General features: G+C 44.0%; 1 protein-coding gene across 1 annotated transcript in view; it reads right to left on the bottom strand.

The window, feature by feature from the left end:
• LOC138467288 (uncharacterized) overlaps positions 1 to 12728 on the bottom strand; it is a 5113521-nt gene that overhangs the window by 398725 nt on the left and 4702068 nt on the right. The gene's annotated exons all lie outside the window — the stretch shown is intronic.

Genomic DNA, 12728 nt, shown 5'->3' with positions numbered 1-12728 from the left:
GATATACCACGAAAGTCAAGCAGAGGAAGAATCATTCATGATCCCCGTGGATTGACAGACTTTGTGTGGGATCATTGAGCCAATGGAAGACTATGTATAGTTTGAACTGTATTAATATATTTTGTTGAACATTAATTTTGTAGCATTAGATAAGTTAAGAAGGGGAGATGTGTAGCATCCTGTATTCCACTAGTTAGGTTAACGTGGTGGGCGTCCGGCTGGAGAGGCACGAGAGAGAGAAGAACGAGTCATGGAACGTGGAGAGCGAGAAGAGAGCGATGCGGCTTTTGAAGTCCAACGCCTGCATTCACCAGCCGATGGGGCCTGATGTGAATACGGATTGATGCGAAGTAATAAATACTTATTCCCCAATATTACCACAACCGCGTTTTGTATTTACCATTATACCACACATACATCAAAATGCCAAAAAACTGGGAGGCATATGCACAATAGTGAATGTCCACGTTCCAGCATTGGTGATCCTGAAAAGTGGCCTGAATATTGACAGTTTCCAAAAAGCAGATGGTCAACTGAGGAAGAAGAGATCTGTGGAACTGATAACTCGAATGAAGAGAGAGAATTACTTCTCTGCTAAATCAGAAGAAGCATTTCATGCAATCCCATATGAACACAGGCTGTTCAGCCTCACCTCATCAGTGTTCATGACGATCTTCATGCCAAGGATCTAAGCTAAGCTGGAGTAAATACTAAATGGTTGCAGATAACCAGATGGGCGTTACTGCAGACCATCAACACAACCATAAAAGGATTCAATGCAATCAAGGAAGAGTTAAGAGCCATCCGACTGATGACTCTCCATAACAGATATGTCCTTGACATGATCACAGCTATGGATGGAGGAGTTTGTGCAAAAATCAGAGAATCATGTTGCACATTTATACCTTCTCACAATGAGGAGAATGGAACCTTAACGGAAGCCATAGGTATGCTACCAAATCTGCAGAACCAGATAATCGATGAAACTGATGAAGTTGATGATGACAGCTGGTTTGCATCACTATTCTCTTGGGTCCCGTAATGGATAGCAGATGCATTCAAGTTCCTGGGAGCCCTGCTAGTGATGATATTACCAGGATTTTGTGTTAACAAGATAATAATCTCTCAATGCCAGAAGACTACAAAAAAAGCCACAGGGATGAAGATCATGATTGATGTCAAGCCAAGATGGAAGCCCAAAGACCTGACTGATGAAGAAAAAAGAGACTTTGTGAAGGCCAGCATTCACACACCAGAAGGAACAAAGTTTCTCTATCCCAGAAAGCACAGAAATGATGTGGGAAGATGGATTTACTGCAGCCCAAATGGACAATGTCAATTAATGACATGGAATAAAGACGAACATGTAAGGACAGCAAGAAGCCTGAAAGGAGTAATAAAAATATGGACTCCAAAAAGACACTTCTTCAAACCATCATGTATAGACCCAGAAAATGAAGAAGGAATGAACCCAGGCGATGGAGTGAAGATAAAAACAGAAGAATCGAGTAAGATGAATCCAAAGACGGAGGTGAAAGTTGATTAATCTCCCAGAGGGGGGAGTGTAGAGGAGGTCCCAAGTAAAGCCTGCACTCCAGTCGCCCATTTTGAGGTACCAGGAACATTCACACCAAGATATGTGACGTATGATGAGCAAATAAACCAGCAGAGAGCCGCAGTAGTGCTCTGCCCAGTACCTAGCAGAAGAGCAACACCGATACCCAGAAAACCATGAACAGTAAGGTATCCATTAAGAAAACCCTACCAGCAGATGAGACGAAATGAATAGTGCCTAACTACAGTCCCGGACGAAACCAAACAGATCTTAATGGAAGATGAATGGTGACGTCACGGGGACCCGGACAGACTCACAGATAGAAGAAATGATGACCCAAGAATGACACAAACAGACGAAGCGCCATGAGTAAAGATATTGTGAACTTAAAGTAGAAGAACGATGTTGAAATGCAAAGAAGTTCAAGCTGTAAGCAAGATGAAGATATTCAACCAGTTTACACCTGTAAATATGCTTGGAACCGTAAGAAAGCTAAGAAAACAGTGCAGCTTGCTATGCTAAGTAGAAGAATAGTGCGGCAAGCACCATTATACATAAATCTACCTCAAAAGAACTACTTAAGTATAAGTATATTCCACTTTGCACAAAAGCAGAACCAACCCAGGTTACTAAAGGCCAAATGCAAGAAGATTCATATTCTAGCAACAACAAGGAGAGACGGCTGAATCGAAACTCGGCAGAGGCAGCTCTTGCCAGGGAAGCCAAGGTCATACCAATAGAAGCTATGAACAGTAGCTACTTTTAATTGAAACTAAGAACAGAATATCCTGCCTCTGAAGGATTGAGATAAGAAGGCAAAGGCATGTGGCGGGTGAAACGAAAATCAGATACACAAATTGAGAGAAACGAGACAAATTCACAGTGTGGGAATCACATGACCAGCCGAGCGAAAAGAAGCACAGGTTTACACCTACGCTTGGCACCGGACCAAGCAGAGATATCAGAACTTTTCTAGACAGAAGATGCAGTTTCGAGGCCAACCACAATGTACTAATTGACACATGGCTATTAAAGTTATGATTGATTGTAACAAGGGCTGGAGGAAGGCCAGGTAACTAAGGGGCACCTCGCACCTGGCTGACCGTTCTGCGTGCTGCTAAGCAAAGTAAAAGAATATGCATGGGGTTGGCGCCAACCCAATCACAACGGACCAAATAATCTAGGGTCCTATAGTCCTATAGTTAGTAGAACTAACGAGACATCATACTTTTAGTGACGTTTTCAGGAGTCATTTTTGAATGCAGGGCTTAGATGCCCACCTGACAGCATTTACTCAATCCCCTCACTCCGTTACCATATACAGATATAGTACATATATTAAAGTAACCAATAGAATTGCATGTTAACTTTTGAGTGTTACACATAAATTATGACGAGTTTTGAGTATAAATGTTACAACTTGTATGAAGTTCATTGGAGTTGAAGCGAGAAGGACGATCGCATCACTGCTGATTTCCATGACTCCCTGTTTTTTTGTACTTGTCATTAAATGGACTCCCTTTGCCAAACCATTGAGTTGTCCTTATTGATTGGTGTTGGGGTAATAAATCTGCACCCCCATCCATCTCAAGGTTGCAGTTATTTCGTCTTAAAGTACTTCGGAGTAAACCTCGGCTCTATGGGCCAGCCGGGGGTCTCCGGAGTACAATAGGTAAGGTCAGATCTCAGAGGAAGTGGCAGCATGTACCCTGCTTGACCATAACCCCTCCAACCAAGATACCTGGTACCCGACCTGCTCTTGAGAGAGAGGTGGTGAAGAACCCTGGAGGCCACTCTTGATCTAAGGGATTCCTTTCTAAGGACCCTTGAAAAAGCCTATTGTAGGTTCAGAGGTTGTTACAACTTCTGAGGGACTGTTAGAACAGATCCCCTATACATTAAAAAAGAGCGATGTACCATAACAGGTTTGTAGATAATATAGTTTACAAATGAAAACCGCTGATGGGAGGTTTCATAGCAAGGGTTACAAAAGGTTGCTGGGGTACTCAGCAGGCCATTTAACCGACTAGCAACAGGAGATCCATCCTGGTGGGGATTAGATCCTCCTGTCCCTTAGTCTGGGGGGTGCAAGTGTTAGGGAGAATTCTCCAGAATGGCTAATTTTCCTTACCTGTTGAGTCCCTCAGCAGCTTTGGTGGATTATAGCGGTTAATCTTTTTACCTGGTAAGAGTGTGAGCCTTTTTTGCCTACTCTTACATGTGTTTTTGCTATGTGCTGTACATTTTTTGAGCGCATGGACTATGGAGTCTCACCCACTCCATAGGCATCATCTTTTTACTGTGTGTCACACAGCACTTTTAGTGCAGTGACACAGGGTTGTCTTTTTAGACTTCCCACTTTAAACTCCATTTTCTGGGACTGACTACTGTCTCCCAGAACATGTAAAGTTGCCATTGACTTTACTAGTCCTTTTAAATGTACAGACCCAGTACAACCTATCTTCCAATAGAGTACTGGAAGGGTTAATAGTTACCCCTTTTTGTCTGATTCTCATGGAACATTATTTTGTTCCCCCTTCTCTAAGATTTGGCTGGTGGCAGTAGTATCTACCATTTTTATTCTACCGGGGGCTATGAAAATAGCCTCGGTAACATTAGAGGCTATGGCGGTAGCCTCAAACTCTAACCCGCTGGACCCCTACTATTTTTATTTGGTTCCGTTCGGGTTTATTCGCCATTTCTTTTAGTAAATGTCTTTCCCATGTTTTACTCTGCGCGCCAAACTAGGTTTGGTTCCTTTGTTCGCCGTCCTTTGGCGGGCTTCTGCGCAGAAGCCCTCCTTAGGCGCCTGAGTGTCTGGGTGGACAGGATGTAAGAGAGGGGTTTGAGGCCCCCTGCACAGGGTCTCCTTGGAGACACACATCACACTCTAGTTTGATTGGCTAGGTGACTGTCCTGCCAGGACAGCCACCCTGCTGTGTGATTGACAGCCAGGCTGAGTGAATGGGGGAAAACTGCTTAAAAGCAGGTCTCTGGGACTTGGAAGGCAGAGTCGCCACTGGAACGAGAGAACCAACGAGGAGCTGAAGGAAGACGATTGCTGTAACTACTGGACATCCAGGTGAAGCCCTGCTGCAGGTCCGAATCACCCGAAACTCTGACGACAGAGAAGATCTGCAAGGAATCTTCTTCCCTTGTGCTTGGTGGGACCAACCAGCTTGCCAAACACCAAATGCAGACCTTCCTCTCCTTGTCGAATTTGCTGTGCATCGCTGCAGTGAACCGGATAGCCAGGAGGAATGGAACCTGTTTGGGTTTTAAGGAGCGCACCTTTTATTCGACACTTTGCTCTGCTGCCTGCTTCTTCCCAGAGCAGTGCAGGACCCTCCCGTCTTCCTTCTTCTTATCACCACGACAGCCACTTCAGGAAGCGTGAGCCTGCATGCACTGCCAGGAACAACCGCCTCAGCTACTGCATTTTTCTTCATTTAAGGTACTGTGCAAATCTGGTCGTACGTTCCGTCCGACCACAGGGAAAGTGTTTGAAATCGTCCGCCTCTCCGAAGGCTTGGTATTCTCTTCCCCTTTAAATAACTTTTCCTCCGAACCAACTTCGTTTTGAACTCTTGGCAAAAACTTAACCACAAACTACTCTGAACTGTGTGATCCTCTGCAAAGACTCTGAACCATTAACATTGGTCCAGGCCTATTGGTTTGAATCCTGGTTGAAGTAAGCCTTTTCTAGATTGCCCTGCCTTATCACTTGTTGGTGTTGTTGATTTTGGATAACCTTGTCTTCTCCTCCCTTTTAAATTCCTGGAGTGCCATTTTGCTCACACTTCATTTTGAGCTTAACTTGTCCAGAATTGATTGGGGGTCATTGTAGTGTATTAAGATTGTGATTTTCTGCTGCTTTATAAAAGTGAATTGTTTCATAACTCATGGTGTAAATAATTGTATATTCTTTTACTCAGAAACCCTGAATCAGTGTTTGCTTGAATCATAGTAATTGTTGTCCTTTGTGTAACTTCTGATACTGCTCACTTTACTCTTGAGATAAGTCTGGCTGCTCAGCCATCGCTACAACTTTACTGTGTAGTACAGGCTTGTACCAAAGGTGAAATTGTACTTACACTTGTAGTCTTAATTGTGTGTGGTGTTCCCAAAGGGTCCTGCATATGATTCTGCCTAACAGAAGAACACCCAGAGATAACCAAAGTTTTGCATTTAGAACTGTGAAAATTAGCCTATGCGCTGCACTTAGATAGAATTATGTAGTTTAGCCTATCCGCTGCACTAAAGTAGAATTGTGTAGATCAGCCCATGTATTACCATTAAAGTATTGTGAAGAACAGCCACTCTAATGTTCTTAGAAGATTTGTGAAGTTTAGGCAATATATCACATTTAGAGGAACTGCTAAGGTTAGCCTATGTACTGCACTTAGAAGATGGTGAAGGTTAGCCAATGTTTTGCACGTAGAAGAGTTGTGATTAGCCTATGCAGTGCACTTAGAAGAATGGGGAAGGTTGGCCAACGTATTGCACTTATTAGGTATTGCAAGGGCAGTCATGTATTCTTCGAGGGTATCCGTTGTATTACACCTATATCACATTGATTGAATCTAGGCTATTGTAGAAGGTAGCTGTTGCATTGTAAGCCAAGTGACGGCAGAATGCAGCCTGGTTTTGGAATACAGGTGGAAGTAAAATGTAGCCATTGTATTGAATCGAAGTGGGCATTAACTATAGCCTTTGCATTAATCTAGGTAATTGTTAGAATGTTGCCGATGTATTGTACCTCTCACACGCCATGCTTAAGGAAATTAGCCGAAGGCACGGTCGCAGACCTGCATGCATCTGCCATTATACACCACTCAAATACACTTTGCACAACACCTCTGCCATATGAATGCAGCTACTGTTTACACCAAAAATGTGATTTATAGCTGCACCCATAATGACTATCCCGTTCGAGCATACCCCATCTAGACTGCCTCTCACCACCCATCCACATGCTGGCTGGACATGGGTGGCTAGCAGGGGCTTGGCCTCCCCTTCATATCTTCGTACTGTCCATTATGCATACACGCATACTAGAACTTTTCGACTGTTTCCATACCTGCACTTCGGTCCCCCGAGAGCGTTCAAACTACAGTGTGCTAGGACAATACCAATAGTGAAAGGCGCTATACAAATGACACAATACAATATTAGCTACTGATTGGATGAAGTAGCAACAACAACTGCATGAAGAAGACAGAAACAACTGACAACCCAGTCCCTAAGAAGACTAAACAGGTGTGCCCCTAGGAGAAGAGGAGGACATGCAAGAGTAAAACTCCCATCTTCCAGCTTACTTGCATCCAAACCCGTAATTCTCTTGAGATTGAACATGCTTTAGAACCCGAGAGAGAGTGGGAAACTGTGGGGAGAAAACAACAGGAATGGGCCACTTGTGAGGAAAATAGAAATGTGCGACATGTACAATTTGCGGGGATTATAGGAGAAAGTCCAATCTCACAACATGTGAGGAGAAACAACATAGAGTGCAGGACCCCAACGATAGCAGGACCAAAGGGCCTAAACCTTATGGTGGCCCCTTTTCTGATGTTAGAGGAACGCCGACTGGTAGTAAGGAAGGAAGATGACAAGTGTGTGGAAGTCCGTAGGGGTAAAGACACAAACAAATTAGTGATGCACAAATTACCCTTGGACCAAGAGCAGGTTGTGTTAAATCACACAAAGGTATTAGACATCCTGTGGAAATTACAGGCTCTAATTGATTTAGTGTCCAGTGATACAACCAGGGTGGAATTCTGGAACCACTCTAATATGGACAAAGTGATCCTCCATTTTGCATCTAGTATGGTCCTCAACAAGGTTCTCCTCGAAGCAGATGCAATTTGAGCACATTTATAAATTATCCACTAGGGTCGGGGGCCTACCTTGGTACCCAGGGCAAGTAAAGGAGAGCATACCAACAATACCTCCCCAATCGAATATGGAAACCTTATGATAAAAGCATCAGGGTCGTGATCAAGTGGTAGAGAAGTAGAAGTGCAAGCGGATGGCTAAAGCCACCCGGCAAGGGAGGCCGATTGGTCCTGGGTCACTGCCACTTTAAATGCGAGACCAGGCAGATTGCCATGGAGAGAAACAGATGCATAGCGGATGGCTCGGGTTAATGCTGACTTCCTGGAACTGTATAGGTTCAGCTCACTTGTTCCAGCCTGAAAGTTTGGACCTGTTAAAATATGATTTGTTTGCCCTCCAAGAATGTTGGCTGTCCGAGACTCCCGCCATTGATGGTTATCTTGTGTCTCTGACCCCGGCATAAAGGGGTTACGGGGCGCCCTATGGCGGGTCTTCTGATAGTTGGCTCTAAGAGCGTATGGTTAGAGTTTGAGGTAATGGTCAGTCCAAACTCTTATGTGCAAGCAATTAGACTCTCTTGGAATAAGGTGAATTTCCCGGATAGACCTGACACCCTCATAATGAACATTTACTGGAACAACTTAAGAATAAACCAACAGGAAATTCTGTACGCTGTTGATGAGACCCTTTTCAATTGGGGAAATAGAGGTGCAAACTCTATAATTATATGTGGCGACCTAAAGTGCCGATGTGTAGATTGGCCAGAAGGTAAAATTGTATCCGGCCCAGGTCAACTAAGTAGGGGCAGGGGTAGGGGCGGGGGTAACCTAATGAAGGAATGGGGAGTAATCATTCTGAATGGGAATATCAAGGGAGACGAGGTGCCACATGTTACATGGCAGAGAGGCACGCAAAGTGATATATTAGACTATTTGTATGTATCCGATGACATCTACCGGGAGTTTAAATCATTAACTATGGTAGGTACCACAGTGAGCGACCATCTCCCGCTAAGTATTGAATGGTTGGTTCCTTCACCTAATGAGAACCAGCGGCGATATTTATTTGACCTCAAGGTGAACATAGGGGGAAATAAAATAACCTGGAACAAGGTCAAAATACAATCTTTCAACAAAATGTTGGCTTCGGGGGAGCTAGATTGCCTACTAGAGGAATGTGTGGTTGGTAAGGGCATGCAAGCTATCTGGGAACATATTTATTAGCGTATGCCAATAACAAAAACAGGGAAAGTGCTTCATAGACATATGTTTGATCAAGCTATATTACTTAAAAAGCAACATCTATGGAAACAAATTAAGGCGCTCGCTAAAGAAGAGAAGAGAGGTAGACTGCGCGCAAAGGCAGCCTACAAGGGATGGTTAAAACATTATTGTCATCTGGTGACGTTGAGGGAATGCTCGCAAAATGTTGGAGGTTTTGGCAAGCAAAAATTCCTATGATTTTTGGAACTTAATTAAAAACAGCGACAAAAAATCCAAACGGGTGCACAACTAAATCATATCTCAGAAGTAGACTGGATGGCCCACTTTAGTGAGATCTATAAATCTTTGTGGGAGACGCCCCTATCGTGGAACCAGGACATGATTAAAAAAGGTGGATTGGGACCTGGCTAAGGACCATGATGACTTGCGGCACTTAATAATTAAGAGTCAAAAATTCATGGCCTCTGGCCCTGACGGGCTGTCATGTGTGTCCTGAAAAATAGCCCTGAGACTTGGGTATGTGTCCTTAACAGAATCTTCAGAAATATCCTGTCATGATTCCTCCATCATGGAAAACAGCCATTGTGGTTCCCATATTTAAAAAGGGCTCTCGCATGACCCCTCAAATTACAGACCAATTTCTCTGTTGGATTGCACAGATAAAATCTTTATAGGTCTGGTATTACGAGACCTAAGAAAATGGGCAAAGGAAAATGGAAAAATTGATGTTTTTCAAACAGGTTTTTGTCGAGGAGTGGGGATGGAGGTAAATGGTTTTTTGTTAGAACTAATAAAGAAGGGGGCAAGTAAAAGAGATAGGTCAATGCACACAGCAATTATAGATTTTTCAATGGCCTTCAGCACTGTCCCGAGGAGCCTGGTGTGGGTCAAATTGAACAAATGGGGATGCCCACCTGCCTTACTGGCAATTACGATTGCCTTACACACGAATACCAGTGTGTGTGTCCGTATGGATAGAGAAGGTAATCTGACTATGCCAATTAGTACGGCAAGAGGATTGAAACAGGGCTGCCTATTGGCCCCTATTTTATTCCTCCTTTTCTTCTTTGATCTGGGTGACACTTTTATTGACATAAACTACTTCCTGCTCAAACTGAACGATTGGAAAATCAACTACCTTCTATATGCTGACTATTTGATCCTTCTGGATTATACCCCAGTGGGGTTGCAGCGGCAGCTGAAAGCCTTGGAGTCTTACGCTGATAGGAACATGTCAACAATAAATATTTCAAAATCAAATTCTTTTGTCTTTTTACAAGGGCTGGGGAAAGCCAGGAAGCCACTTTAAATGGTGTATAGGGGGTTCCTGTTTAGAGAAAGTGAATAGCTTCACGCACCTGGGTTTCTCAATTCTCACAAGAAAAAATGGGGTGAGACGGCTAATTGAAAAAACAAAACAAAAGATAAAGGCCTTGGCCGCTCAGGGTAGTTGTGGTAATAAGAAATTTGGACACTTTTCAATAATCCCTGTAAGAGAGTTTAATTGTTAAAAGGTGGTCCCAGTGATGGCCTATCATGCTGAGATTTTATTTTTTGGGCCAATAGGGCAAGCTTGAGGGAGCCTTTTGGAGAAGAGTCCTGGGATTGCCAGCTAGTGTTCTGGCTGCTGTCTTGAGGTACGAATTGGGTCTGGTGTTGTTGGAAGCGATAACTAAATGGAAACACTTACATTTCCTACAGAAGATTTGCACAGCGGACGACGGTTTGATTTGGAACCTGTTAAAGTATGGGTTAGACTCGAATTCCACGGATTGTCTTACTGGAAATTCACAGCGGGGGGTTCTGTGAAAGTAATCCATCTGAAGGGCAGAATGAAAGAAGTTAAATGTAAAACCACAGACCCCTCAGACAAATTAACAGGCAGCTTCTGAGCATATGACAGAAGAGGGGAGTTGCCTAAACTACAATCTCGCAAGACAGATCTGGTGTTTCAGGTGGAGCTACAAATGTATGAATAGTGGGAGTGGCAGAGTTCAGCAAAGGCAACACCCACTTAAATGTATTTGTGGAAAATTTGATTTTAGAAATGCTGGTCAGCTCAAGCATGACTCTGTTGGTCATTTCAGGGCTGTGAAGGGACAGAGTGGCAAGTCAAGCAAGATAAGTGTGGTGCTATTCAAAATATCCATCAAAGAAGCAATTCTAAAGGCTGCAAGACAGAAAGGTAGAATTGGGAGGAGAGGCTTGCCTTTATCAATATACCTTGATTTTCCCAAGGAGGATGTGGAAAAAGGAAAGCTGCTGCGGAGGCTAAGGCACTAGACAGAGAGAGCAACATGTAAGCTATCCCAATGAAACCAGCGATCCTTAAAATATTCCTTCTAGAAGGAGTGAGGAGTACAGCAGACCCTGCAAAGGTGACTGCTTGGTTGAGAGGGGGAAGAGCAAACCTTTTATAGTAAATAGAACAAAAGTCCCATGTGATACCACTGATGTGGTGGACCCAAACCTAGGCATGCTGAATGGATGATGGCATGCTGACCCAGCCCTAACTACAACTCTTCATGTTCGTATGGGGTGTTGGTGCTGACATCTTTTGTTCATTCCTTTTCTTTTTACTTTTATTAATATTGTTTTACCAATGAAAATAGCACTGGCTATCCAGGATAGTTTAACAATTCAACTGCTTTGGATCTATGGGTGTGAGCCTGAGTGATCTGTCGTGCTCCGGCCTCCATCATCAGCCTGTGTGAGTGCCTTCGCCATCGACCCGCAGTCCCGGCTGGAATGCTCAATACATGTGCCACGCAATAATGACATTGTACTGTGATGTTGCAGCAGTGTCGCCTGCAGACGACCGAAGGAGGCCTGGACTACTGGTGGATTTACATCAGGAAACAATAAACAGGGACCCGTACAGTGTGTTTTCTGGACTGCTGACTTACCTCAAGTTACATTTTCGGTTTTGCTGTATAATTGGTGTGGTTGAGAGACAATGCGGGAGGGAAACAACTCATGATAGACAGGGGGTGTTCAAGTTTTCCCCCATTGAGTACAATGCCTTATATGTTCAATTAGACAATATTTGAAGAACAGCAATGATCAGGATATCCCAATTTATGAGGCAACAGCTCTTTCTGTGTGAAGGTTTGCATGGTGGGGCCACTTCCAATGCTGGCACTCAAGCGCTACCGACTGAATTAGATTGTATGACGTCACTCAGTACCAGACTGGGGGAGAAGGAGGAGTCCAACCGTTGCAACGCAAGAAGCAAGCATTACAATCTCTTATGTATTAGGTTGAATGTATCCCCCCTGAATCTAAGCAAGATAACGATGGTCCAATAACTGATTCGACTCCATCAACACAATTACCCCAATCTCAACATCCCCTTCTACCTTGGGTCACGCTCTATTGTGGTAGGCCTGCCTCACCTACGTTCTCATTGCCATGCTGCATTTTTTACCAACAGTGTAAAGCTATGGGAGAGAAAGGTTGGAGCCAAGAGTGTAAGGGCCCATCCAAGCTCAGTGGTACCCCCTGACATTTCTCACCAAGGAGCCACTGTCTATGGGTAAGCCCCCTCTTTAGCGTATGCACATTCATCAGAGGGCTTGTCTCTTGGGCCCCCATAGTGATTGCTTTGTATCTGTCACCCAAATTATGGAGACAGGACTTCCTACTAGCCTACCGGTCAGCAGGTAGTACTGTGAGGAACAGTAGCAACTCACTAAACGCCGGGTTCTAAGGCTCCATTTTCATCTATTTTGGAGAAGCTCCAGCATGTGTCTGGATTAGTACTGCCACAATGCATGGTATTTCAACCCTATTTTGCATGCCAGCTACCATAGGCAGCAGGGTGATGGTGATTTGCCTGGTGTTACAGCTACTACCAGGATGATCTCCATCAATGCTATCCACCCACAGAGGGTACATCTAGCTCAGGTCTGCTGCCGGCAGCCTCCTCCCTACCCCAAAATCATTTTGGTGTTCCTTTGCCAAGCACTAAGATTGAGGTGGCTACTTCCACCTTGCTGCCTCCCTCCCTGCATGACTCCAACCTCCTTTTGTGCTGATGTATCATTAGAACGTCATGAGAGCTGGAGTTTTATAGGTGGGGTTGGACACATTCTTCTATCTACATTTAAATAGGC

This window comes from Ambystoma mexicanum, chromosome 4q (genome assembly GCF_040938575.1).
Source record: "Ambystoma mexicanum isolate Mex_15411 chromosome 4q, UKY_AmexF1_1, whole genome shotgun sequence".
Classification (NCBI taxonomy): Eukaryota; Metazoa; Chordata; class Amphibia; order Caudata; family Ambystomatidae; genus Ambystoma; species Ambystoma mexicanum.
Note: the sequence above shows the minus strand (reverse complement) of the source record. Positions and strands in the feature narration are given on the sequence as shown.